At 38.5% G+C, this 27095-nt stretch overlaps 1 pseudogene; it reads right to left on the reverse strand.

Moving 5' to 3' along the window:
• Positions 1-1400: 1400 nt before the first annotated feature.
• LOC101354998 (enolase-phosphatase E1 pseudogene) lies at positions 1401-26761 on the reverse strand (annotated as a pseudogene).
• Between the last annotated feature and the right edge of the window lie 334 nt (positions 26762-27095).

Here is a 27095-nt window from a genome sequence, read left to right on the forward strand (position 1 = left end):
AATAAATAATAAACTGAAACAGAAAATAGTTAATAGAAGCTCTAAAATTACTTGGCTTAATGAACAAAATTCTTGCTTAAAACTTAGAAGAGAGTGTATGAGACTCAGAGAAAATGTATGGAAGACTTATTTTTCAAAGTGTACAGTATTTAGTGGGTATTTTGAAATGTTTTTTAAGTTCAACAATAAGGGTAGGTCTTTTTTATGTCACCAGGAAATTGAGGCAGAAATTCATTGTCACTCAGGGATGACTAGGATAATTTCTGGAAACTGATTGGATGTCTAGTTTTGTAATTTCCCTTCTTATAACTTAAAATTAAGAGCATCTTCTGAGAAGTATTTCTAGAATAACTTGTGCTATTAATTGATAATAAAAATGCCTGATGCTCCTCTTTAAACTACCATTCTACATTTCTAGTTTGATTACATATTTTAATATGGCTTTGGTTCCTTTTCTCAGTTTAGGACTTTTTTTTTGAGTGGAAAAGAACGTTTTTATTAATTACAACACAACCTGATATGAGATCCTATTAGAACTGAACCAGGATAAATAACGCTGTTATAAAACTTAAGTTTCTCACATCCATTACAGAGGAAAATATAACACATTAGAGCTCTTTTCAATCTTATGGACTGATTCCAGTAAAAACATTTTTGTTTTTTTACTAACAGTAAAGAGGAATATTCTAAAACTGTGCTAAGTGGTTAGAAAGGCAACTGTAAAATCTTTGACAACAACTGGCAGGATTCAGGTGTTTTGTTCAATCCTAGGAACCACATCTCTATTTCAGCTGTTACGTTAGTGCACCTTTTCCATTGGTAAGGCAGTTGCTTGCTGTGGCTGCCATGATGGTTTGCAAGTTTCTTCTTAACTAACAGATGCTCCATTAAGCCTTGACTAAGTTTTCTTTCTCAATTTTGTTCTTTTGGAGCAGAAGCAAAGCACCTTTGTCTTTTGTATATAGGGAGGCAAGTCTTGTGACATGCAACTGCTGTAATCTTCGAACACACAATTAAACAGGGACAATGAATTCATTAGGAATAAGCCTTTGAAATACTTCCAGTTTTTAAAATAGCAAGGCTTCTGAATAACTTCCCCAAGCTAGCTTTCCATTTTGGTACATGACCTGATAAACATAACACATTTGATCTATATTTTACTAATTTCTGTTATCGACTACACTTTTCCCTCAATAAAGGTTAGAGTTGTGGCTTCGAACAATTTCTACATATATTTTTAAATAAGCTTCCATTTCACTGAACTGAGTATTTTTTCTCCCACTTATGTGATCATGGAAGGTAATTTGAACATATTACATATACACACTTGCATAATACATATGTGTGCATACATAAGTATTTTTTAAGAAAGTTACTTTCACCATTAGAATAAAACTAGACTACAGGGACCACTCTGAGGAACAGTTTGGTCTTCCTGTGAATCCTTCTCTAGGTTGGGGCAGGCAGAGAGAGCGTTCTCTGAAGGATGTGATGAGAGGTGGTCTTCTCATCATTAGTTGATCCGCATTCCCGGGTCTCACCACCACAGCTACGTGCCCGTCCGATTTCTTGGCAGCACCAGCCTCTAGAGTAGGTCTGTCAGAAACAGGATGTTGCTGGTTAAGCACCCAGTGCTGTTCGCGATCTTTCCATCACTCTCACTCTCCATTTTGTGTCCAATCTTGGTATCAACGTGACCCTCAAAAAGCTCCAGAATATCACCCTCTGTAGAACGCCCACATAAAAGTTTCTGTGTCTCTACACTTCCCGAAGAAGAATAGATACACACCTTCATTGCCGCCTCTCTCCATTTTGTGATTGCTGGAACTACATCTTCCCAGAATTCAGCTTTCATGTGTCCAGCTGTGAATGCTGCTCTCCACGTGTGGTCCTGCCGTTGTTCCAGCGTCTGGTCTTTTGGTTCAAAGACATCTGCCAGCACCCGTTATCGACCACAGCCTGGATCCTCAGCTGTAGATCGCCTGGCCCATTCCCATATGCTGCAGGGATAGGAACAGCCCCATCCAAGTGGGAATCCTCTTCAACTCTTTCCTCAAGAGGTTGACATGCTGCCCACATTCTTCTTCTTCCCAATGTTTCTGCAGATACTCTTCAACATTTTCTTTGATGTAAGGAAATAAAGTGTCAGTAATCTGACCAGACCCCCGCCCCTCCTCCCTGCCTCAGCGCGCAGAAGAGGCCTTGTTGGGTCCTGGTTTTCCTGACTGCGTTGATCCTGCTTTCAGCCATGGCTAAGGCAGGCCCGCCGCGCACCCTCTCCAGCGCCCCTGGGGCGGTTCAGTGTAGGACTTTCTTGTGTTTATTTAGAATTGTGTACCAAAGTTTGCAGGCAAGCCATTCCTTAGGTATTATAATAGCCTCTTTTGCATATTCTCTGATATGTTTTTAATCATGCACGAGGTAATATTCATTTCAGTATGAATTCCTTTAATGGGTGAATTATTAATTATAGTGGAAAACCAGAGTCTCAAAGAGTTAGCAAATATAACACTTCGTGAATGGTTTTATTGTTAGTGTGGTTGACATGAGATGCCTAACATTGTACGACAGTGTAACTATTGATTGCTTTTCCCTGCAACGTCGTTCCAATGGGAGCATTACAGTGATGCAGACGCAGTGGGAAGGATGGCGGTGGAGTGCTTCGGAGACTCTCAGACACCCAGGACCACTGTGGAAATTTGAGACCTGTTCAGTCTTGCATAAAAATGCATATTTTTCTGAATGAATAAACCACAGAACTTAATTACACACTTTTTAAAAGCATGAGCGTAAGGGGCAATCTTTTAGGTAAGGAAGAGAAAACTCAGGTAGGTAGCAGAAGAAATGTCAGATAGAAATACGTTCAACTATGGATTGAACTTTATTTAATTGACACTTCTGGGAGAACCAATGGATTAATTAGAGATTCTATCTTCCTGAATTTGGAGATACCAGGAAAGATGTTTAAGCTAGCTAAAAAAAAATTATTTGAAAATACATGCTATCAGGAGACTCTATATGAGAATAGTCACCTCAGTTATTTTGGTATGGTGACTGTCTCTGTCCTCCTCCCCAATCATCAACTTCTTATATTACACCAACTTTCATATTATTGCGTAACTCCAGTTAAAACTGTCAAGGAGGAGACACCATACTTCCATTTTGTACTCCTCCCCCTCCTATTCTGCTGTGCAATACTGTCTTTCTGCTCAGAGAATACCTAGGAACCCTCAGGAGATTCTAGACTTGGAAATTCCTTACCTCTTAAGTCATCCACTAACCAGAATTTGAACCCAAAATAATAAGATAAAAAATGGCACAAGTGAAATCTTAATGGTTTACTTCTATTAGAAATGTTATAATTTTAGCTGAAAGAAATAAAGGTCTCATGGTAATATTTAAGGGATTGAAATTGAAAGAGCTTTCATCTTGGAGTCACAGAGTTTGACTTAAGATCTAAGCACTGTGGTCTTATTATTGGATGGGTTTCCTGTACCTCAGTTTCCCCACTTTTGAAGCAGGCAAGATAAATCAAACTTCCATGGTTTATGGTGAGGAGCAAAAAAGATGTCAAAACACCTGCTATATTGTTTAAATTTGCAGTAGCTGACAGAGCCCTTACATATAATAAGCCCGTTATAATTATGCACAGATGTTTGTGTGGTGAAAAAGAAATTAATAAGCATAGTACTTGAAACATTACAAAAATGAACACATTATCTTATTTAATATTAACTATAAGATGGAAGAGGAGATAATTTTGGTCAGAGGCCATACACACCTACACACCAAAGCTTCTCAAATTATATCCACATGTATTGGGTAGGTAAGGTAATTTCCTATACTGCTGAACGGTAAGTTCTTCAAACACTGCCTCTTCTCAGTGTCTAATCCTACTCATAATTTCACTTATTATTCTTCACTAATGAGCATCTACTGTTGGGATAGATGGATTAAGAGAGAAGTTGTTGGATAGCTGGTCAATGATGAGACTAAATGATCCATGACGGTGTGATAGAAGTGTTTTTGTTTTTTTATTAGAGCACCAAGATAGTCATTCATTCATTCATCAAATAATTATTGAATTCCTGCTATATGCCAAGTGCTGTTCTAATCACTGAGAAATACATCAGTGAATGAAACAGATAAAGTTAACTTCTCTCAATAATATCACTTTCTAAAAGAAATGACATGTACAGTAAATTACATATATATATTACATATATATATACATCAAATAAGTTATACAGTATTTTAGGTGAGATAAATACTATAAAACATAGATCAGGGAAAAAGGAACTAGTTGTGTTGGTTGGGGAGCATGTGGCAGTGTTAGAGGATTAAAGTGAACCTTGTTGAGAAGATGAGATTTGAGGCAAGAGTTTAAAGGAGGTGAAAAGTTAATCTAATGGATTTTTGTGGGAAAGAGATTCCAGGCATTGGGAACAATCAGAGCAAAGGTTCTAAGGCAGAGCCTGCCTGAAGGAAGAGAAAGGAGGAAAAAGTAGAAAAGTGAGAGAAGTAAAGAGAGGCCAGATCTTGGGGGCCCTGTGGCCTCAGTAAGGACTTTGACTTTGACTTTGGGTGAAGGGAGAGATATTGTAGCATTTTGAGAGAAGTAATATGATGTGGAGTCCCTGGGTGGTGCAAACTGTTAACCCACTCAGCTGCTAACCAAAAGTTTGGAGTCTCTAGTCTACCCAGAGGCAACTCCAAAGAAAGGTCTGGTGATCTACTTCCAAACGACAGCCACTGAAAACCCTAGGGAGCAAAGTTCTACTCTGACACAGATGTGGTCACCATGAGTTGGAATTGACTTGATGGCAACTGGTGGTTAATATGATATGATATAGATACTAAAAGATCCACTTTGACTCCTGTATTGAAGAGGATTGTAAGTAGACAAGGTAGAAGCTGAGGGATCTGATGGGAAGTAATTGAAGAAAACCAGGGCTTAAATGATGGTGGTTTGGACAAGGTTAGCATCAGTGGAGGTGGTGAGAAGTGATCAGATGTGTGATATATTTCTATGAGAGAGCCAACAGGATTTCTTGGCAGTTTGGAGGTGGGATGTGTGGGAAGAAATGTCTCCAAAAGGACTCTAAGCTTTCTGTCCTCAACAACTTCAATGATGAAGTAAGCTGAGATTGAGAAGGCTGAAAGTAGAGCAGCTTGGAGGGTGGGATAGTAAGAGCTAGGTTTTAGAAATGTTAGACTGAGGGCAGGATATTAGGAGCTAGGTTTTAGAAATGTTAGATTTTAGATGTCACATCCAAGTGGAGGCAGTTGCATAAATAGGTCAGCAGTTCAGGAGAGAGTTTATGACAGAGATGTATAAAGTTTGAAATTTTTAGAATGTAGATCATATTCACTGCCATTAATATGTAATGAAGTCATTAAAGCAGAGAATGTAGATGGAGAAGACAAGAGTACCAAAAATCAAGAGCTCGGCTGCTAACCAAAAGTTCGAATCCACCAACCCACTCCTTGGCAACCCGATGGGGTAGTTCTACTCTGTCCTATAGGGTCACTATGAGTTGGAATCAACTCAATAGCAAAGGTTTTTTTTTTTTTTTTTGGTTTATGGGGAAGATTACATGAAGAAAATTTCACAGTATTAAATGTAATCTAAGTAGCAAATAAGTCTGGTTACTACATTAAGGAGTGTAGGTGGCTCCAGGGTGTGTTTACTTTAAAAGGAGCAACCAGTCCAGTTTTGAATCATCATAACTAAGGTTCATTCCAAAGAGGTAATCCTTAGCAGTGTAGGATGGTATTAATCCATTAAGTCTTGGCCAAGTCCCTTTGAGAGGAAAGAAGAAAATGATAATAAAACGATGGTACTATTAATTGACTGACTCCAAACAAATGAAGGTAATTATCAAACAATCCACAAGACATTGCTATAGATGTGACACACCAACTTATTTTGTATGACTAAAAACATTTATGAATTCACTGAGTTCTTCAGTCTCTTTCAAAGATTTTATAATCTGAGAATTACGGAACATTCATGTAGTGGCATAGGTATGAAAACATCATTTATGCTAATATCATTTTCTTTGGCAGGATTTTATGAGTTCCCATTTCAAATATAAACAGCAGGAGAGTATATACGATTCATAAAATTTATTTTTCACCTTCACCATTTGGAAATCATTGTCTTAAATGGGAGTTCTCTCAACTTTTCTTAGAGATGACTGACATGCTAGGAAACAATTTTTTATTTTTCAGAATTTCACAGGATAGAAGTGTTCTAATGATGACAACAGAGAGAGAGAGACACAGAGACAGAGAAAAGAGGTTAGAATACTGTTTCTTCATCTCTCTACTGCCAGAAAACCTCTATGGACATTAAATGTGCTTCTGGTGAGGCTTTAAAAGAAAATGATGAACATGTGATTGGACAATGGAAGAAGGATGACGTTTTCTATGCAGTGGCAAAGAACTTGTCCGAGTTATGTTCAAATGTTTGGTGGAAGGTAGAATTTGTAAGTGATGAACTTGGATATTTGGCTGATGAGATTTCTAAGTAAGATCTTAAAGGGACCATGTGGTTCCTCCTTGCTGCTTGTAGTAAAATATGAGAGGAAAGAGGTGGACTTAAAAATGAACTGTGCAAAATGAAAATAGAACTTAAAGATTTGGAAACTTCTGTCATATATGTGTCCTAGAATGTTCACCAGTGATGTGGCTACACAATCTTTTGTTAAGAAGATTAAGCCTGTGATTGATGGATATAACCAACTACTACAGCACAAAATCTATCAGCTTAAACTGAAGGGGACAGTGAAAGAATGAAAGGAAAGAACACTGTTTGTCTCTTTGAATTCTACCGGGCAGGAAACAAGCCAAAGGGAATACGTCTTTTGTCCTCCAAGAAAAGAAAAGGGCCATCGCTGGAGCAGCTGAGATCAGTAGAACTATTGGAAGGAGCATGGAAAGCAGGAATTTCTTGGTTTCAAAGGGTGGGGCCACAGCCTCTGTCATGGATTGAATTGTGTCCCCCCCAAAATATGTGCCAACTTGACTAGGCCATGAATCTCAGTGGTTTGATAGTTATGTAATGATACAGTTTGACAGTTATGTAATAATGTAAGTTGCAAGTTATGTAAGGAGCCCTGGTGGCACAGTGGTTAAGAGCTATGACTGCTAACCCAAAGGTCGGCAGTTCAAATCCACCAGCTGCTCCTCAGAAACCTTATGGGACACTTCTACTCTGTCCTATAGAGTCACTATGAGCCAAAATTGACTTGACAGCCACAGGTTTGTTTGTTTGTTTGTTTTTCCCCAGCAGTTAGGTAACGATGTAGTCATGCTCCATTTTGTGCTCTGATGTAATTATCCTCCATTTTATGTGCTGTGAATCCTAAAACCTCTATAAGGCAGGATTAGGGTAGGTTGTATATTGAATCAAATGCTTCACTGCCTTATTAAGTCACCACACTTACTCAAGTCACTGCCTTAATCAGGTCACGCCCTTGCTTGAGTCACATGTTTTATCTTATAAGAGATAAAAGGAGAGAGAAGTGAAGAGAGAGAGAGGGAATTACTACAATCAAGAAAGAATAGCTGAGAGCAGATTGTGTCCTTTGAATCTAGCATCCTTGCACTGAGGACCTCCTAGACCCAGGGGAAGACTGATACCAAGACACATGGAGATCTCCAAGGAACGCCAGGCCCACAGATATTGAAAGGAGACAAGGACCCTCCTCCAGAGCTGACCGAGAGAGAAAGCCTTCCCCTAGAGATGGTGCCCTGAATTCAGACTTCTAGTCTCCTAAAATGTGAGAGACCAAGTTTCTGTTTATTAAAACCATCCACTTGTGATATTTCTGTTATAGCAGCACCAGATAACCAAGACAGCTTCCTAGGTTTCAAACAGTCAAATCTTTGCCAACTCAGTTTTGGAGTGTGGGGCTGCGGTTAAGGTGTGCCAGGTGGACGGGGCTGCCACCCAAAGCTAGGAGGTGGGGCTGCTATACCTAAGGGGCAGAAGAACTGGACATGCTAGGGCCGAGCAGTTGGGATTGCCACTCAGATGGACTAGGAGAATGGGGCCACTTAAAGCCAAGGGAGCAGAATTGCCATCCGAGAAGGCCTGGAAGATGGAACTGAAGCTCAAGGCCAAGGGGCTCCACCCAGAATCCAGAAGGCATGGCCAACATCCAGAGTCTGGAGGGCAGGGCCATTATCCAGATGGTCTCAGAGAAGAAAGGATTATTTCCAAGCATGAGAGATAATGTAATTTGTTCTGCTGGGTTTTGGGTTTGCTTGGTGCCCACTGAGTGGGATCACTAGAGGGGTGTGGGAGGTGTAGATTGCACCAGGTGACACTATCAGAGGGGGTGACACCAAAATGACTGTCTATAAAATTTCTGTGCAATGTTTCAGCAGAAATTTATTATTTTTTTATAAATATATCACTGTAGTTAGTTATAACAGCAAAAATATTTTTCTTAAGTCTGGCTTACATGTATATTGATACAAAGCTAAAATTCTATGTTAATTTACTTTTTGAACTTTTTAGTGTGCTCCAGTCAGAGCTGTCCTTATTACCCAATTACAATGATGCTTCGAATCACGTGGTTTCATCTGCACGTGCTTACAAGCCCACGCTGTTGTTTTCGTTGCTGCTGGTATTTTTATAGTTGCTAATGTTTCAGATTTTCTGGTGTTTTAGCTACAGTATTCTAATTCGTATTTGTGAAACCATATTAATAACTTTTTTGAGAATGAAGTAACAATTATAGGAAAAGCCAAAAAAAAAAAAAAAATACTAAACCCATTGCCGTCCAGTTGATTCTGACTCATAGAGATACTATAGGACAGAGTAGAAGTGCCCCAAATGGTTTCCAAGGAGCAAATGGTAGATTTGAACTACCAACCTTTTGGTTAGCAGCCATAGCTCCTAACCACTGGGCAACCAGGGTTTCATTATAGGAAAATAAGGAATGATATATAGGAATTTCAATTTATGAGTAAGAGTACAAAAAACATTACTAAGGATTCTACATGGTTTACAATGGAAGAGGTCCATGGTGGGGGGTGACACCATGAATTACCACACTGGGTGACATTAACCCTAGTGACACCACTGAGCCTATTATCCCTTCTTTCCCTCTAATTTCTCCTATTTGTAATGGAAATGTCTACCTTGTGCCTGTTCCACCATTGTAGTGTGGAAACAGATAACTTGTATTCTAGATTTCACAGTTCACAAATGAAGACGAATTTTGCCCCAGGATGGAATACACATCAAGTCTCACCCATATTTGATTTAGATGACTCAGAGGATGAGATGTTGGTCTTGGAGCGGATTTAAGACTTTTGGGATGATGTGATGGGGTGAGTGTGTTGTGCCTGTGGCAAGGACATGAATTTTGGGGAACCAAAGGGTGGAATGTTATAGATTGAATTATGTTCCCTAAAAATATGTGTTGTAAATCCTAACCTCTATGCCTGTGTTTATAATCCCATTTGGGAATGTGTTGTCTTTGTTATGTTAATGAGGCAGGATTAGTGTAGGGTATATCTTGAGCCAGTCTCTTTTGAGATATAAAGGAATTTAAACAAGCGAGCAGAGAAAGAGATGGGGTAAGATAGATGCTAAGTCACATGGAGATCTCCGAGGAACCAGGAAGCAGAAGCTGAAGAGAAGAGGAGCTTCTTCCAGAGCCAACACAGAGAGAAAGCGGTCCCTCTAGAACTGACACTCTGAATTGGGACTTCTAGCCTCCTAAACTGTGAAAAAATAAACTTCTGTTTGTTAAAGCCATCTACTCGTGATATTTCTATTATAGTAGCGCTAGATAACTAAGACAACCTCCCAAACCAAACCTGTTGCCATCAAGTTGATTCCAACTCATAGTTGAATTTATAGGACAGAGTAGAACTGCCCTATAGAGCTTCCAATGAGCACCTGGTGGATTTGAACTGCCAACCTTTTGGTTAGTAGCTATAGCTCTTAACTACTACACCACCAGGGTTTCCAACAACTTCCTAGTGACTAGCAAAGCCTTTGACTTTTGGTAGTTCCTCTCCACCTTCATAGAAGTGTGTTTACTGTAACCTTGTGTTGTATTGGTTCTGCAAGGAGGTCTTGGTTGGCACAGGAAACTGGTAAAGAAGAGCAATACACTCTTAGGCTTATGCATCATCTCTTGAGATGCCTTCGGTAAGTGAAACAAGAAAGTTCAGCAGACAGGAAAAATTAGACAGGACCAGATGGCTAAAGCTCCTATTCTGAAAAATAGATATGGAGTTATGGAGTTAACAGATACGCTTATTTCTAAATAAACTGGCTTAAAAAAATAACAAGGGGGGTGTTTTCTAACTATCTCTACCGATGTTTATAAATCCTTCCCTAGGAGTTGTCAATTCCGTGATATGTAATTCATGTAAGAGTTTTTTAAAAATCCTTCCAGTTTCTCACATCTGCCAGCTGTTTTTCTCTGCCTTAGCCACAGCTGGTCTATTCATCTGCTTAGGCTGCTCAAGTTATTGAAAGACCTGACCTGAATTTGCCTTGCTGAACTACTTATTAGCAGTGAAAATATGCTTTTGCCTGTGGTTTCACTGTTTACTCTGTTAAAATGAGAAATGAGAGCTCACTGCTTCACTATGCTGATTAAACCTGCCAAACTGATTTTTATTTAAATAGGAAGAAGTCGTTTCTCTTTCTTACTTTTTTTTTTTTTTGAGAAAAATTACACAAAACTTTCATGAAGTTCCATTTCTAGGTTCACAGGCCCTAATTCCCTCCTTCATTCTTCAGAGGGAACTAGCCCTCGAATCTATGATTTTGTCTTTTATATACCTATGGACACATCTAAATATAATACATGCTATGGCTTCATCTTTTTAAAATTTTACATAAGCAGTATTGCTCTAATTTCAGCAATTAGTTTTTTTTTCACATAATATTATGTTTGTGACATCTCTCCGTGATGATACTTGTAATTCTAGTTCATTCATTTTAACTGCTATATTGTTTTCCATTTCATAAATAGATCATACATTTTCCTTCTTATCATTGGTGGACATTTAGATTGTTTCTAGGTTTTTACTCTTGTAAAGAATGAAACAATGAACATTATTTTACATGTCTTCTGGGAACGGGCAAAAAATCCTCCATGTTTTCTAATTCTAAGAGATGTTCTTAGAAGTAGACTAGCTCTGTTTTAAGACATTCAAAATTATTATAGTTAAATATGTCACTTTCCAAAGAGGTTTTACCAATTTACACTCCTATAAGCAGTAGAGTCCTTCTTTCCTCAAAACTTTGCCAGAATTTGGAATTGCCAAGTTTTGATATCTTCTTCTTTTTTAAAAAATTTAATTACCAATGAGTTGGGCCTATATTCATACATGACTTTTGGCATTTTACTGTTGAGGTTTGGATGTTCTTTACATATTCTGAACAATGTTTTGGGGGGTCCCTTATATATTCTGAATGGTAATATTTTGCTTAAAAATATATCACATATTTTATCCCCATCTGTTATGTTTTTAACTTTTTTATTGGTGGTATCTTTATTGTATGCAAGATTTCACATTTTAAAGTATCAATCGATCGATCTTTTCCATTATGATTTGTGCTTTGGGGTCTATTTTAAGATTTGTAAACAAACTCTTCTATATTTTATAAGCATTCTAAATTTTTATTTTTCATGGTTAATTTTGTAATACTTCTATAATTTATTGCTACATTAATGCTTTCTTCCTTGTTTTACAATGTCATCATGAAAAGGGCTTGAACATAAAGAACTCTGAAAATTAAACAATAAGAGAACAACCCAATTAAAAAGTGGGCCAAAGATCTGAACAGATACCTAACCGAAGTAGATAAACATAGGGCAAATAAGCATATGAAAAGATGTTCAACATCATTTGTTGTTCACCAAAAAACCTTTGAGTGGATTCCAACTCATAGCGACCCTGCAGGACAGAGTAGAACTGCCCCATAGGGTTTCCAAGGAGTGGCTGATGGTCTCTCTCAGAAAAAAGAGGAAGAGGGAATACTTAGCAACTGGACTGATGAGTACCAAAACCAAACCAGTTGCCATCAAGCTGATGTGACTTATGGTGACACCAATACCAAAACCTCACAAAGACATAACAAAAACCATTACAGACCAATATTCTCGATAGGCATAAATGCAAAAAACTCAAGCAAAATATTAGCAAATCAAATACAGAAATACACACAAAAATAATACTTTCTGGCCAAATAATGTTTATCTCAGGTATGCAAGTTGGTTTAACATTAAAAAAAAAAATCACTCAGTGTAATTCAGGTTATTAACAAATAGTAGAATCAGGTAGAAAATAAAGCAGAAAATAAAGTAGCAAAACCACATGATCACTTAATGAAAGCCCAAACAATTCATTTGAAAAAATACAACACCCATTTGTGATAAAAACTCCCAGAACACTAGAAAGAGAAAGACATTCTCTCAGACTAGTAAAAAGAATCTTAAAAAATAGCCTATAGCTAACACTTCGATGACGCAGGAAAGTGTACACTACCTAACTTCAAGACTTACTGTAAACTACAAAAATCAAAACAGTGTTTCACTGAATAGAGATCTCAGAAACAAACTCACTCTTAAAGAGTCATTAGATGTGGCACAAATGTCAAAATATTGAATGAAAAAAGAAAATCTGCTAACAAATGGTACTGGACCAATTGGACATACATATTAAAAATAAAACAAAAAAGCCCTCAAATCCTACCTCACATCATACACAAAATTGAATTCAAAATGGCGCAGGTAGTGTTTTGTTCTGTTGTACATAGGGTTGCTGTGAGTCAGAATGGACTAGACAGCACATAACAACAACATAGCTATCAGTTTACATCTAAGATCAAGAAAAAGGAAAGCGTCCCTGCTCATCACTTTTATTCACATGTTCCTAGCCATAGCAGTAAGGCAAAAAAATAAAATTAAAATAATAAATAATAATAACCACCATAAATATCAGAAAGAAAGGAGTAAAATTGTCCATATTTGCAAATTTAAATGATTGCCTGAGACTACCGCCCTAAGACACCCTTCTAACTTGGAACTAAAGCCACTCCCAGAAGCCATCTTTTAGCCAAATAACAGACTAGCCCATAAAATAAACAATAACACCTGTGAGGAATGTGTTCCTTAGAACAATCAACTATATGAGACCATAAGGCAACATTTGCCCAAAAGGAAAGATGAGAAGACAGGTAGGGGCAGATACACCTGATGAATGGAAATGGGGAACCCAGGGTGGAACTGGGGAGAGTGCTGACACATTGCAGGGATTGAAACCAATGTCACACAACAATTTGTGTATGAATTATTGAATGGAAAACTAATTTGCTGTGTAAACTTTCATCTAAAGCACAATAAAATGTTCAAAAAAAAGGAAAAAAATTTAAATGATTGTTTACACAGAATATCCTACAAGATCGACAGAACAACTACTAGAAGGAATAAGTGAATTTAGGAAATTGCAGGATTAAAAGTTAATATACAAATATCAATGCTTTTTCATATTGGAAGCAATGATGGAGATAAAGTTTAGAAAATAATTTCACTTACAATAGTATCAAAAAAGTAAAATTCTTAGGAATAAATACTTTAACAAACTACATAAAGACCTGCATGTTCAAAACTGTAAAACATCACTTCAAGTGGTTAAAGAAGACTTAAATAAATGGAGACATGCCACGCTCATGGATTGGAAGTATCAATATTAATTCTCCCAGAATCGGTGTATATATCAATTCCCCCCTCCAAATTAATCTACAGATTCCAACACAATCTCAATAATATATCTGAGATGCTATTTTGTAGAAATCATCAAGCCAATTGTAAAATTCATATAAAAATGCAAAAGACCTAGTAGATCCAAAGCAATCTTACAAAAAGAACAAATTTGGAAGATGTACACTACCTAACTTCAAGACTTACTATAAACTACAAAAATCAAAACAGTGTTTCGATGAATAGAGATCCCGGAAACAAACTCACTCTTAAAGAGTCATTAGAAGTGGCACAAATGCCAAAATATTGAATGAGAAAAGAAAATCTGCTAACAAATGGTACTGGACCAATTGGACATATGTATTAAAAATAAAACAAAAAAGCCCTCAAATCCTACCTCACATCATACATAAAATTTAAGTCAAAATGTATCACAGACCTAACAAAAAAGCTAAAACTATAAAGCTTTAGAGGTAGCATAGGACAATACCTTCATGACTTGGAAATAGACAAAGTGTCTTAGAGTGGTCACAAATAACAATATCAATAAAATAAAAATGATAAATTATATTTTACAAAAATAAAACCCAATTTCTCATCAAAAGACGGTGTTAAGAAAACTAATAGCTAAACCATAGTTTGGGAGAAATTATCTGCAAAGCATATACATGATAAAGGACTGTATCAGATACATAACTAAAAAAAAAAAAAGCTACCACTCAGTAATAAAGAGACAAATATCTAATAAAAATGGGTAAAGAATTAGGACACACATCACAGTAGAAGATAAATGAAAGGCCAACAACACATATTTGCTCAATATCATTAGTCATCAAGGCAACGAAAGTTAAAACCAATATGAGATACCATTACACACCAACCAGAATGGCTAAAATTAAAAAGATTGACAATATCAAAAGTTGACAAGCAGCTAGAACTCTCACATATTGTTCGTAGGAATATAAAATGTTATAATCACTTTGAGAAAATGTGACAGTTTCTTATAAAACAAAACATACCTCCCATAAAATCTAGCAATATCATTTCCTATATATTAACCCCCATGAAGAAATGAAATTATTTTTCAAAAAGTTTTGTACAAGATTCGTAGCATCTCTATTCATAATAGAAAAAACTGGAAGCAACCTGAGGGTCCATCAATAGGAAAATTCACAAAGAGTGATATATTCATACAACAGAAGGGCACTCAGAAATAAAAATGGAATCAACGAAATATCTAGAAGAAGCTCATGTAAGAGGCCAAAGTTTATTAGTGGTTACCAGGAGTGGGAGGGAAAGGGAAAGTGGGAACCACTGCTTGGGGGACATTGAGCTTCTGTTTAGGGTGATGGAAGATTTGGAAATGGTTAGTGGTGATGGTTATACAACATGATGAACATAATTAATGTCACTGAATTGTATATGTAAAAATATCAAAATGGCAAATGTTTTGTTACATATGTGTGCTTGTTGCATGCCGTTGAGTTGATTCTGACTCGCAGCAAACCTCTAGGACAGAATAGAACTGCCCCATAGGGTTTCCTAGGCTGTAATCTTTACAGAAGCAGATGCTAGGTCTTTTCTCCCACCAGGAGCTGCTGGTGGGTTCAAATCGCTGGTTGCTTAACTACTGCTCCTTGTTATATATATACCTACCACGATAAAAAAAAAAAAGGGGGAACCAAATAATGACACACAAAACAAACATGACTGAATCCCAAAACCATGCTAAATTAATACTGTAGTACCTGAAAGGGAGCCCTGGTAGCACAGTGATTAAGCCTCGACTGCTAACCAAAAGGTCAGGAGTTTGAGCCCCTCAGCCACTCTGTGGGATAAGGATGTGGCAGTCTGTTTCCTTAAAGATTTACAGGCTTGGAAATTCTATGGGGCAGTTCTACTCAGTCCTTTAAACCTAAAAGAGTAGATAGCTTATGTCTCTATATGAAATTCTTTGAAAATTGCATAACCAAATTATAATGGAAAAAGTCTGAACAGTGGATTCCTCTGGGGTGGAAATTGAGGGTTGCCTGGTAAGAGGAGTGAGAAAATTTTCTTGTATGATGATAATGTCCTGTATCTTGATAGGGGTAAGGTTAACTAAGTGTATTCAATAGTTAAAACTTAGTAAATTTGCACTTAAGATTTATGCATTTTATTGTATGTATATTTCACATAAAATTAAACAAATTTTTTGAAATTTAGTGAACGATATAAATGCTGAAGTATCTAGAAGTGTACTGTTGTCTGCACTAACAAAATGAGAAAAATAAGATGGATTAATAATGGATAGAGATATAAATAAGTGATAAAGCAAGTATAGCAAAATAATGATTAAAAACTACACGATATGCAGAGATTCACTGTAAAATTCTTTCAACTTCAATGTTTGAATTTTTAATAAAATTTTGGGAAAATTTAATGTTGAATATTAGCTCTCTACTTCTCTACCATTGAAAATAAATTCTCTATTGTTCTCAGAAGGTATCATGATTATGAAAAAATGCATAAGTAAATAAAAGAGAATTTTATGTGGGTTGCAAAAATATTCTGACAGAAACCTCAGGTTACTACGGCAAGACACACCTCAAATTGTTTGAAGATAGTTATTGAAGTACGCTAGCACATATGAACAATATATTTCACATTAAAAAATAAAATTCTCAAGATTTTGGTCCATCCCCCAGCATTCTTATTTCCAGCCCCCTACCCACATCCTACAAAAATAAAATCTGCTTCTTATGGAAGCATCAATCAAGAAATCAAACGATGTATTGCACTGGGCAAATTTGCTGCAAAAGACCTCTTAAAGTGTTAAAAAATAAAGATGTCACTTGGGAGACTAAGGTGTGCCTGACCCAAGCCATGTGTCTTAGGCTGGGTTCTCTAGAGAAGCAAAAGCAGTAAAGCATATAAGTATATATAGAGAGAGATTTACATCAAGGAAATGGCTCATGTGGTTGTAGAGCCTGGAACGTCCCAAGTCCGTGGGTCAAGAAAGAGGCCTCTCCTGATTCATGAAGCTACAGGAGCTGGTGAACCCAAGATCAGCAGGTCAGACAACAGGGCTGTTACTCACAGGCTGCAAAGATGGAAGAATCCCAAGATCGGCAGGCAAGACTGCAGGTAAGCTGCTAGCTCAAGTCCCAAGAACTGGAAGTCAGACGAACAGGAGCCAGCTTCAGGATCCAGAACGAGCAAAAGCCCACGAGCCTTGCCAGAATGGCCACTTATATTCAATGCAGGCCACATGCCCAAGGAAACTCCCTTTCAACTGATTGGCTACTCACAGCAGATCCCATCAGGGAGGTGATCACATTATATCAAATCTCATTATGGAAGTGATCACATCATACAGCTGCCAAACCACTGAGAATCCTGGCCCAGCCAAGTTGACACAACCTTAACCATCACACCATGGTGTTTTCAATTGCCTCATATACATGCAAAAGCTGGACAAAGAATAAGGAAGACCAGAGAAGCATTGATGCCTTTAAATTATGGTGTTGGCAAAGAATATTGAATATACAACCAACTGCCAAAAGAATGAATAGATCAGTCTTGGTAGAAGTAAAGCCAGAATATTCCTTAGAAGCAAGGATGGCGAGACTTTGTCTCACATACTTTGGACAAGTTATCAGGAGGAACCAGTCCCTGGAGAAGGATGTCATGCTTGGTAAAATAGAGGGTCAGCAGAAGAGAGGAAGACCTTCAACAAGATGGATGGACACAGTGGCTGCAACAATGGGTTCGAGCATAACACCGATTGTGAGGATGGTGCAGGACCGGGCAGTGGTTTGCTCTGTTGTACGGAGGGTCGCGATGAGTCAGAACTGACTCAACGACACCTGACAACAACAACAACCCCCGTCTTCCCACAAAAATAAAATCTGTGCCCCAGTACCGGCAAGTCTTCCTAAATTATCAATAACTTAAATGTATAAATCATTTTGTCTTTTTTTAGTACTTCATGGTGAAGAAACCTTTAAGTTATTATAGATACTAAGCATGGAACTCCCTAGATATTTTCTCAGAAGAATATTTAGTCAATCTAATAGATTTAGTCTCAGATGTTAATATAGGGAAATCTCATGTTACTCAAAAGGGCACATACCTTCATCTCCAAAGTATACAAGACTATTTAATGTGAACTTATCTGTATGATGTGAAAAACCTGAAATATTTTGGATGCAGCTGAAATCCAACAGATGGCAGTGAAATACAAAAAATTCACTGATTCTCAAAATCTTCCTTAATTGCTCTCAGTGGTAAACTGCTGGCCCATTGCCAATTAAAAGCTCCTATAAATTGTAGAATTTCATTAGAATCATATTACATTTTTAAAATACTGTGAGGTGTTGGATAAAAAATAACTCCAAACTTACTGTGTCCTTGAGGATGCTGTGGCTTTGAGGGATTAAGGACTTTTTTGAGGTTACATAAGCAAGTTTGTGGTGAATTCAAGTGTAGAATCAACACAATTCAAAAGTGGTTGTGTGAATTCTAAACCCACCTCACAGCTGGATGTTTCTTGAAAGATCGAAGCTGTATTTAATTAATAGTAATAATCCATGAAGGAATGGAAAAGAGGTGCGAGAGAAATCTGGAGGTGGGCAGTAGTTAAGCCATAAAGAGCCATCTAGGCCATATTAACAATTAGCAATTTCATTTTAAGGGCAAAGCATAACTCATTTCTTATTGTTTTAATCAATTGCAGACTTAAAAAAAAAAAAAAAATACTTCATTCCCCTGCAGATCTCCAGAGATGCTGACTTAATTTTTTCTGGGAAGAAACTAGTTGCCGTCAAGTTGATTCGAAGTCATAGTGACCCTATAGGACAGAGTAGAACTGCCCCCACAGGGTTTCCAAGTTGCTGCTGGTAAATTCAAACTGCTACCCTTTGGTTAGCAGCCAAACACTTAACCACTGCACCACCAGGGCGTCTGTTTTCAGTCCTGGCCACATATTAGAATCATTTAGGGGAAGCTTTACTAAATGTTAATTCCCAGATCCCTTTCCAGAAAAATTAAACCAGTATCTCTGAAAATCTTCAGGGGATGGGGTATTGATGTTTTTAAAGAAATTCCCCAAATGATTCTAACAATGAAATCTTAGGGAATTCCTGTCTCATCCTCAGTTATTCCCCCAAATATGAATGCATTCCATGGTCTCCGTGAGAAATGTATTTATTCATTCGAGAAATAGACATTGAGCGCCTACTGTTCTCCAGGCACTGTGTAGTCAATGGGTATTGTAGGAGTCCCTACAATCTGATGATGGACAAAGAATACAGTCAAATAATAATATAATCATGTAATTTATCAGATGGTAACAAGTGCTATGAAGAAAAAGAAAGGTAAAAAGGAGAAGGTGAATGTCTTAGTCATCTAGTGCTGCTATAACAGAAATACCACAAGTGGATGGTTTTAACAAAGAGAAGTTTATTTCCTTACAGTAAAGTAGCTAAAAGCCCAAATTCAGGGTGTCAGCTCCAGGGGAAGGCTTTCTCTCTCTTGGCCTTCTCATCAGTGTTCCCCCAGACTAGGAGCTTCTTGGCGCAGGGACCCCGGTCTAAAGGACGCGCTCTGCTCCCGACACTGCTGTCTTGATGGTATGAGGCCCCCCACTCTCTGCTTGCTTCCCTTTTCTTTGATCTCTTGAGAGATAAAAGGTGGTGCAAGCCACACCCCAGGGAAACTCCCTTTACATTGGATCAGGGATGTGACCTGGGTAAGGGTGGTGTGACAATCCCACTCTAATCCTCTTTAACACAAAATTACAATCACAAAATGGAGAACAACCACACCACACTGGGAATCATGGCCCAGCCAAATTGATAAACACATTTTTTGGGGGACACAATTCAATCCGTGACAGTGAAAAAAAAAAAAAAAACAAATCCATTGCCATTGAGTCAATTCTGCTTCATAGAGACCCTACAGGACAGGGTAGGACTGCCCCATAGAGTTTCCAAGGAGGACTTTGTGGATTTGAGCTGCCAGCCTTTTGGTTAGCAGCCGTAGCTCTTAACCACTACGCCACCAGGGTTTCCATTTTTTTACTGGGTGTTAAGACCAATAGAGAAGGTGATGTGTGAACAGAGGCCTCACGGATAGAGGGCAGGAGACAGGAGGATATCGGGGAAGCGCCTGCTGCAGAGGGAACAGCCAGTGCAAAGTCCCTGAGGAAGGACCTTGTTTGAGATGTTAAAGGCCATCAAGGAAGCCAGGATGGTGGGAGGAATGTGCAAGAGGAGAGTGATAAAAAGATAGTGTCAGAGAAAATTGAAGAAGGAGGTGGCCTGGCTGCAGCTGGAACTTCAAGACCCAGGTTGTCGCTCCTCCACTAGTTGTACATTTTGCACTTTATTAATTTGGTTGCAAACGTGTCCCATGAATTGAAATAGATCTTTTCCTTATTCCCATTTGGGTTATCATTTGGACTTTTGTATCACTGGAGACATCTTTTTAAATATATGAGCCCAGTTTCCCTTTTTCTGAAAGCTGCTCATGCCCAACAACACACACATACACACACACACACACACACGACCTCTTGGGACTGTGTTAATACCTGTTCCTCTCCCCCCACCCCCAGCCATGCTGATTAGTCCAGGAGTGGGTACACCACAAGCTGATATCAGATTCTATTTCCCTAAAGAATGTAGAAAGGGTATCTAGACATTCCGGTTTGGAAGCCTTGCCGGAACACGTAAACTCTGGTTCATTTTGAAGGGTCATTTCCTGCCCTTTGTTTAAAGAAACATTAAAATCTGCTCAATAAAAAAGGGACAATAATGTAATTGACATGAGGGAAAAAATACATAAGCTCAGGTAGTCTCTGAGGGACTGTGATGAGGAGAAGTCTTCCTTAGTTCTGGCGGCATCCAGCCCTGGTTTCATTCCCTAGATGCCCAGAAAAACCCATAAAAGAGCAAAAATAAATCTACCCAAAAGACAAAAGTAGTGATACGTTTACAGTGTCAAGACACCTTGCAGACTGAACACCCAAGAGAAAAATGAGCAAAGGGAATAAGCCAACAATTCACCAAAGATAAAGTATGAAGTGCAGCAAAAGCGAGGAATTTTTATATGAAATAGATGACTTTCTAAATGATATGAAATGCAGCACTTTTGAAATCACACAAACCAGAATTTGAATCTCAGCTCTAGTACATATCAGCTGTTTGCCCTTGGACAGGCAACTGAAACATTCTAATTCTTAATGTTTTCCCCTAGATAGTAGTGATTGAAGGAGTCCTGGTGGTGCAGGGGTTAAGAGCGCGGCTACTAACTGAAAGGTCAGTGGTTCGAACCCACCAGTCCCTCCAAGGGAGAAAAATGTGGCAGTCTGCTTCCATAAAGATTTATGGCCTTGGAAAATCTAAGAGGCAGTTTTACTGCATCCTTCAGGGTGGCTGTCAGTAAGAATCAACTCAACGTGGGAGGTGAGTTTTTTTTTTTTTTTTTTTGGTGTAGTAGTGATGGCGGTATCCATCCTTCTAGGTGGTTAACAAACTTAATATGTATAAAAGCTTAGCATAGTTTCCTCCTGTTAGTCAATGAATGATTGTCACTGGTGATGAGATGGGGCAGATTTGTTGCTGTTTTTTGCTTTTACCTCTCAAGTGTCTCCGTTCCTTCCACACCTCTCAGTCCCCAATTCCAGGACCTAATCTCAGTTTCTTATCATCTCTCCCAGCAATCCCAGGTTGGAACCTTTCTAGCCCAAGATTCACATTGAGCCAGACAGGTGTTAATACCACCCGAAGGTGATCTCGAGTGCCTCTACTCAAAGAGAAAAAAAAAAAAAAATCAAGAATTTACTCATAGCATTCTTCTAGCTGAAATCAGGGGCGGCGGCACTCAGATTCCTCAGCAGCCCCCGTGTTTGGCCAGATCCACAGCGCTCAGGAACTCAGGTCCTAGCGGGAGTCCCCAAGTTCCTGGAAGACTCAACAGGAATTGATAAATTACCAAATTATCATCTACAGAGTGAATAACAATTTGAACTTCCACTAGCTATCTTTTCAATGTTGCAGAGGAAGGCTTGATTCTTAATGGTGGTACCTACCTTACTACTGAGTTAATATTTGGGGGACTAAAAAAACCAAACCCTGTTGCCATCTAGTTGATTCCAACTCACAGCAACCCTAGAGGACAAAGTATAAGTGCCCCGTAGGGTTTCCTAGGAGCAGCTGGTGGATTTGAACAGTCAACCTTTTGGTTAGCAGCCAAGCTCTTAACCACTGCGCCACCAGGGCTCCAATATTTAGGGTAGGGTGAATTAATTTTTTTTTAAATCAAAATGTGAGACTAACTAGTATAAATGAATCTACAGATCTACACTTGGGGGTGACAACTTGATGGGACTGCAGAACAACTAAGCTGTCATGGTGTAGTGACCTGGCTTTGGAGTCAGACACACTGATTGGAATCCTGGTCAGACATTTACTAGGTGTGTGATCTTAACCCCAATTTCTTCTTTAAAATATGAATTGCTCAGTTATTTATGCAAAAGGTAGATGAATCTTGGCAAAGGATGGTTTTTACCTATTTCATCAGGTTGTCACTCCAATTTAGTTCCTATTCCAGGTGACTTTTCATAGCTGGAGCAAATCAGCACATTTCCCTGGCACCTAATATGCAGCTCTTTTGCTGGCAAATGCTTTATTCTCTATTTAAGTAGTAAAGACCAACAGAAGCTGTTTGCTTTCAGCTGTCAAGATCAGAAATATACCTTCCCTGTCCTCTCTTGTGCGGTGATCAAGCGCTCGGCTGTTAACCAGAAGGTTGGCTGTTCGAACCTACCAGCCGCTCTGTGGGGAAGGATGTGGCTGTCTGCTTTCTGCAAAGATTACAGCCCTGGAAACCCTATGGGACAGTTCTACTTTGTCCTATAGAGTTGCTATGAGTAGGAATTCAACTTGATGGCAAAGTTTTTTTATTTTTTTAATAATATTTTACTGTGTTTTTGGTGAAAGTTTACACAGCACATTAGGTCCCCATTTAACAATTTCTATACATATTGTTCAATGACAGTGATTACATTTTTCACATTGTGTGAGTATTCTCATTATTTCCATTCTGTTTCTTCTGTTTCCATTCATCCAGCTTCTCTGCCCCTCCTTACAGTCTCATCTTTGCGAGAGGGTAAATGTTGACCGTTTGCTCTCATATAGTTGATTATTTAAAGGAGCATAGTACTCACTGGTGACATTGTTCCTTTTATAAAGCAATCTATTATTTGGCTGAAAGGTGATCTTGGGGAGTTCGCTTTTTTTTTTTTTTTTAATTTGGTCCCATCTTAGGGATATATAAAACTCTCCAGCCCTCTGTTACTATTTTGTCTGTAGAGACTGTGATCATTTCTCCATTTCACAAAACCTTGTCCTGGTCCACTGTGATATTGATGGTATTATGCCGATTTGGAGCCCCGGTCGTGCAGTGGTTAAGTGCCGGGCTACTAAACAAAAGGTCAGAGGTCTGAACCCACAAGCTGCTCTGTGAAAGAAAGACATGGCAGTCTGCTTCCATAAAGATTATAGCCTTGGAAACCCTATGTCACTCTGAGTTGGAATCCACTCATCCAAATCAGCATCCAGTGGGTTTGAGTTTTGGATGCTGATTTGGACAAAGTAATCCTGAAGTAGCAACAGTTCTAGGCATCTTGGTAAAACACATGTCTACACAAGAAAATAAAATTTCCTCAGTCTGCCAAATGAAATGTCTGAGGGTCCAGTGTCTGGGGCAAAAGCTTTCCAAATGAAGGTCAAGTTGTTACATCTATTTCCTTCTACCACTGAGAAAGAGGCATTAAGCCTAGTAGGCCCCTTGGGATTTTGGAGACAGCATGTACTTTATTTGGGTCTGCTAAGCTGAGCCATTTTCTGAGTAATGTTAATGAGAGAAGTGTTGAGGCGAGTCCAGAACAAGAGAAGGCTTTGCGACTGGTCTCAGCTTCAGACAATCTACTCTGCCAATTCTTCCATATGACCCACCAGATATGATGGTGCCTGGTGTGTCTGTGACAGATAGGATTGCTCTATGGAGACTTTGGCAGGTGAATCACACAACAGACTTTAGAATCAAGCAAGTAGGTCCTGAAGGCAAGTCCCATGAGCACCATTCCCGTGACTCCTACTCCTACTACATTGCCATTTTTTCCCTCAACCTGCACCCGTGTCCTTATGCGGAGTTCTGTGTTACTAGTTGACTGAGGATGTTTGGGCCAGTTTAATCATGGTTCTGCACAGTATGCTGGTACAGCCCCAAAGTAGACAACTACAGCACTGTAACTCCATTTAGGGATGGCTCTGAAGAACAGTAGTTAAAGACAGTTCTCCAAGGGCTGTGAACAGTTCACCTGCATGTCTTTTTTACGGAAGGAGAGATGTCTAGAGTTATGGATCTATGTTGATTTGCAGTTCCAATAAACTGAAAGATGAAACTGCTATCTGACTCAACTTTGAGCTCCTCATGCCCGTGAACCAACAGGCAGAGAAAGTAATTATTTTACTGATCTGAGTGATTAACCAGGCTGTCAAAGGGATATCAGTCTGCTGCTACACAATGGGAGCTAGGGGTAGTATGTATGGACTGCAGAATGTCCACTGGGATGCATCTTAGTGTTCCCATATTCTGTGATAAGTGTTAAAAGAAAACCGCAGCAGCTCAACACAGGCAGCACTGCTAACGTAATAGATCCTACAGGAATATAGGTTTGGGTCACTCTACCAGGTAAAGAACCATGACAACAAGCCAGTGTGTCTGCTGAGAGTAAAGGGAATATGAATTGAGTATTGGATAGCTACAGTCATAAGACCAGTCATAGAAATGAGGACTATAATAGTTATGAGTAATTCTTCATTCATTTGGTATATTTTATAAATTATGTAATACCAATTCTTTTTTTTTTTTTTTTTTTAATTTCTCTCTCTTGTTTCTCTGTGCATTTCTGTATTGTAGAACTTCTTTTTGGCTTCACAGTTTATTCAATGTCCTCTTTAATGACTCATGAGCACGTCATTCATAGTTTCTAAGTGTTCTAACTAGCAGCTGAGTCATTTTTGCACTTAAACTTTAAGATTTAATTCATAAACACTTAGAAAAATAGAAAGTTCCCCACTTAAGTATGTTAACTCTCAGCAATGTCTATAGTTCCTTCAATTTCAACATAAATTTCATCAAATTTACATACGTCCCTGTTCAAAATGTCAAAAAGTTTTGTAAGTGTCTTAATTTCCTCGTGCTACTCTAATGGAAATACCACAAGTGGGTGGCTTTAAAGAACAGAAATTTATTTTCTCACAGTTCAGGGAGCCAGAAGTCTGAATTCAGGGCACTGTCTATAGGGGAAGGCTCTCTCTCTGTAGGCTCTGGGGGAAGATCCTTGTCTCTGGCAGCTTGTGTAGCTCCGGTATTCCTAGGTTCCTTGGCAGACTTCAGGTGGCATCCATCTTCCACAGTTTGTGCTTGTTCTTTTTATAATTCAGAATTGATTAGGTTTAGGACACATCCTACACTGATTGTCCTCATCAACATAAAAAAAGAAAACCCTATTCCCATATGGGATCACATCCACAGGTATAGAGGTTAGGATTCCAACAAAGAATTTGAGGAGACACAACCCAATTCATAACAATAAGTCCTATAAAACAAACAGCCCCCTGTTCCAATGACCTCCACCATGATCCTCACCCTCGAAATACAACTTTCATCTCTTTTTTCTTCTATTTTTATCATCTGTTTTTCCTGTCATTTATCTTCACATTTCTACAACATGCCTCTAATAATATTTCTTACCACCTGACATATATCCCCTTCTCCCATCTTCCTAATCTAGTAATATATTTTATTACATTAAGTTTCAGTGTTATATTGTTACACCATTACTTGAAGCTGAACTCGTAATGCAATAGGATAACATATCCTTTCTTACCAATGTTTTTGTTTTCCCTTGACTATCTATTATCTTGCTTTTGTTTGCTTCGTTTTTCATGTAGTTATCACTAATCCATGCTGTCAAATTCAAACAGAAGTCTAAATTACCTTCTGATATAGTCAAATAAAACTATCTAAGTTCGCCCCCCTGACCCTTCCCAGGAGGCCAGAGCCACATTATGATTTTTCTGGGGGCTAGGCCCTCTGCTTTTGTGAGCCTCTTCCTCCATAAAAAACACAACAATTATATTTTACAAATGCGTTGGTATAAAGATGAATATAGTCCAGGCTGGATTCATTATTATATATTCATAGCTGTCATTTCAGTTTTTTCTTCTGATATTAAAGTAAATTAAAATGAAAACATGTTTGTGGGTCCCTAAACATATCACAAGACCCAGGCACTGTGCCTAGTACATCGAATAGATAAAGTGGCCTTCTGGAAACATCTATCACTCCTGGAGCCCTCATTTCTCTTGCTGCAATTTAGACTGCTTATTAAATAGACACTGACGGCTCTCTTTTTCTTCATCCTGATAATTTCATTCATTTCTTTCATGTATTGAATCCCCTATTTTTTGGATTCCACGTCTTTTTTTCTTTCACTCTTCCCTTGTTTTGATGGAGTAAATCTTTCAGAAGCTTCCTAACATAGGGTGTCTGGGAGGTAAATTTAAAGCTGTGTATGTCAGATAAATGCTTCAATCTACCCTCATAATTGATTGGTTGCCTGGATACAGAATTATACATTGGGAATAATTTACTTCCTGAATTTTGTTTAACTCCATGAACAGTACCTGTTCATTGTAAATAATTTAAAACATAGCAACATAAATAAAAAGAGGAAGGTAAGGTAACCTGAGAGCTGCACCCTAAATTAACCACCGGTTTTGTGGAGCCTAGAATTGATTCGATGGCAATGGGTTTGGTTTTTTGGTTTTTAGTGGAGAAAGAGGGCCAAGGGTCTCACTGTTGGGTATGTAGGTGTTCTCTTGTTCCTGGGTTTTCAGTACAGCCCGATAACCTACAAGGGTGACTGTGCCTTTAATTCCAGAGATTCTCTGAATCAACATCTCCGGAGAGCAAACCAACAGTCTTTTGCCAGCAGGGAGAAGATGTAGACTCCCACCCATTCTGTATTCAGATGGCCAGTTAGTCCTTCTTTTTTTTTTTTTTTTCAATCTTACCTGTGTCACCACGCTGTACCTAAATCCTCCATTTCAAGTCTTTTGAGGGATCTGCAGCGTGAATCGGCTTGCTTATACGTCTACCATTACTGGCTTAGATTTTGGTTTTCTCATGTTTGCTAAAAAGCTCCTACTCATAGATCTGTATTCTTGTTTCCCAAACAGTATTGCCGTTGTTTCCTTGCGACTTCTATTTATCCTTTCGATTCAACCTTTTAAA

The sequence above is a fragment of the Trichechus manatus genome, unplaced genomic scaffold, assembly GCF_000243295.1.
Source record: "Trichechus manatus latirostris isolate Lorelei unplaced genomic scaffold, TriManLat1.0 scaffold00018, whole genome shotgun sequence".
NCBI classification, from domain to species: domain Eukaryota; kingdom Metazoa; phylum Chordata; class Mammalia; order Sirenia; family Trichechidae; genus Trichechus; species Trichechus manatus.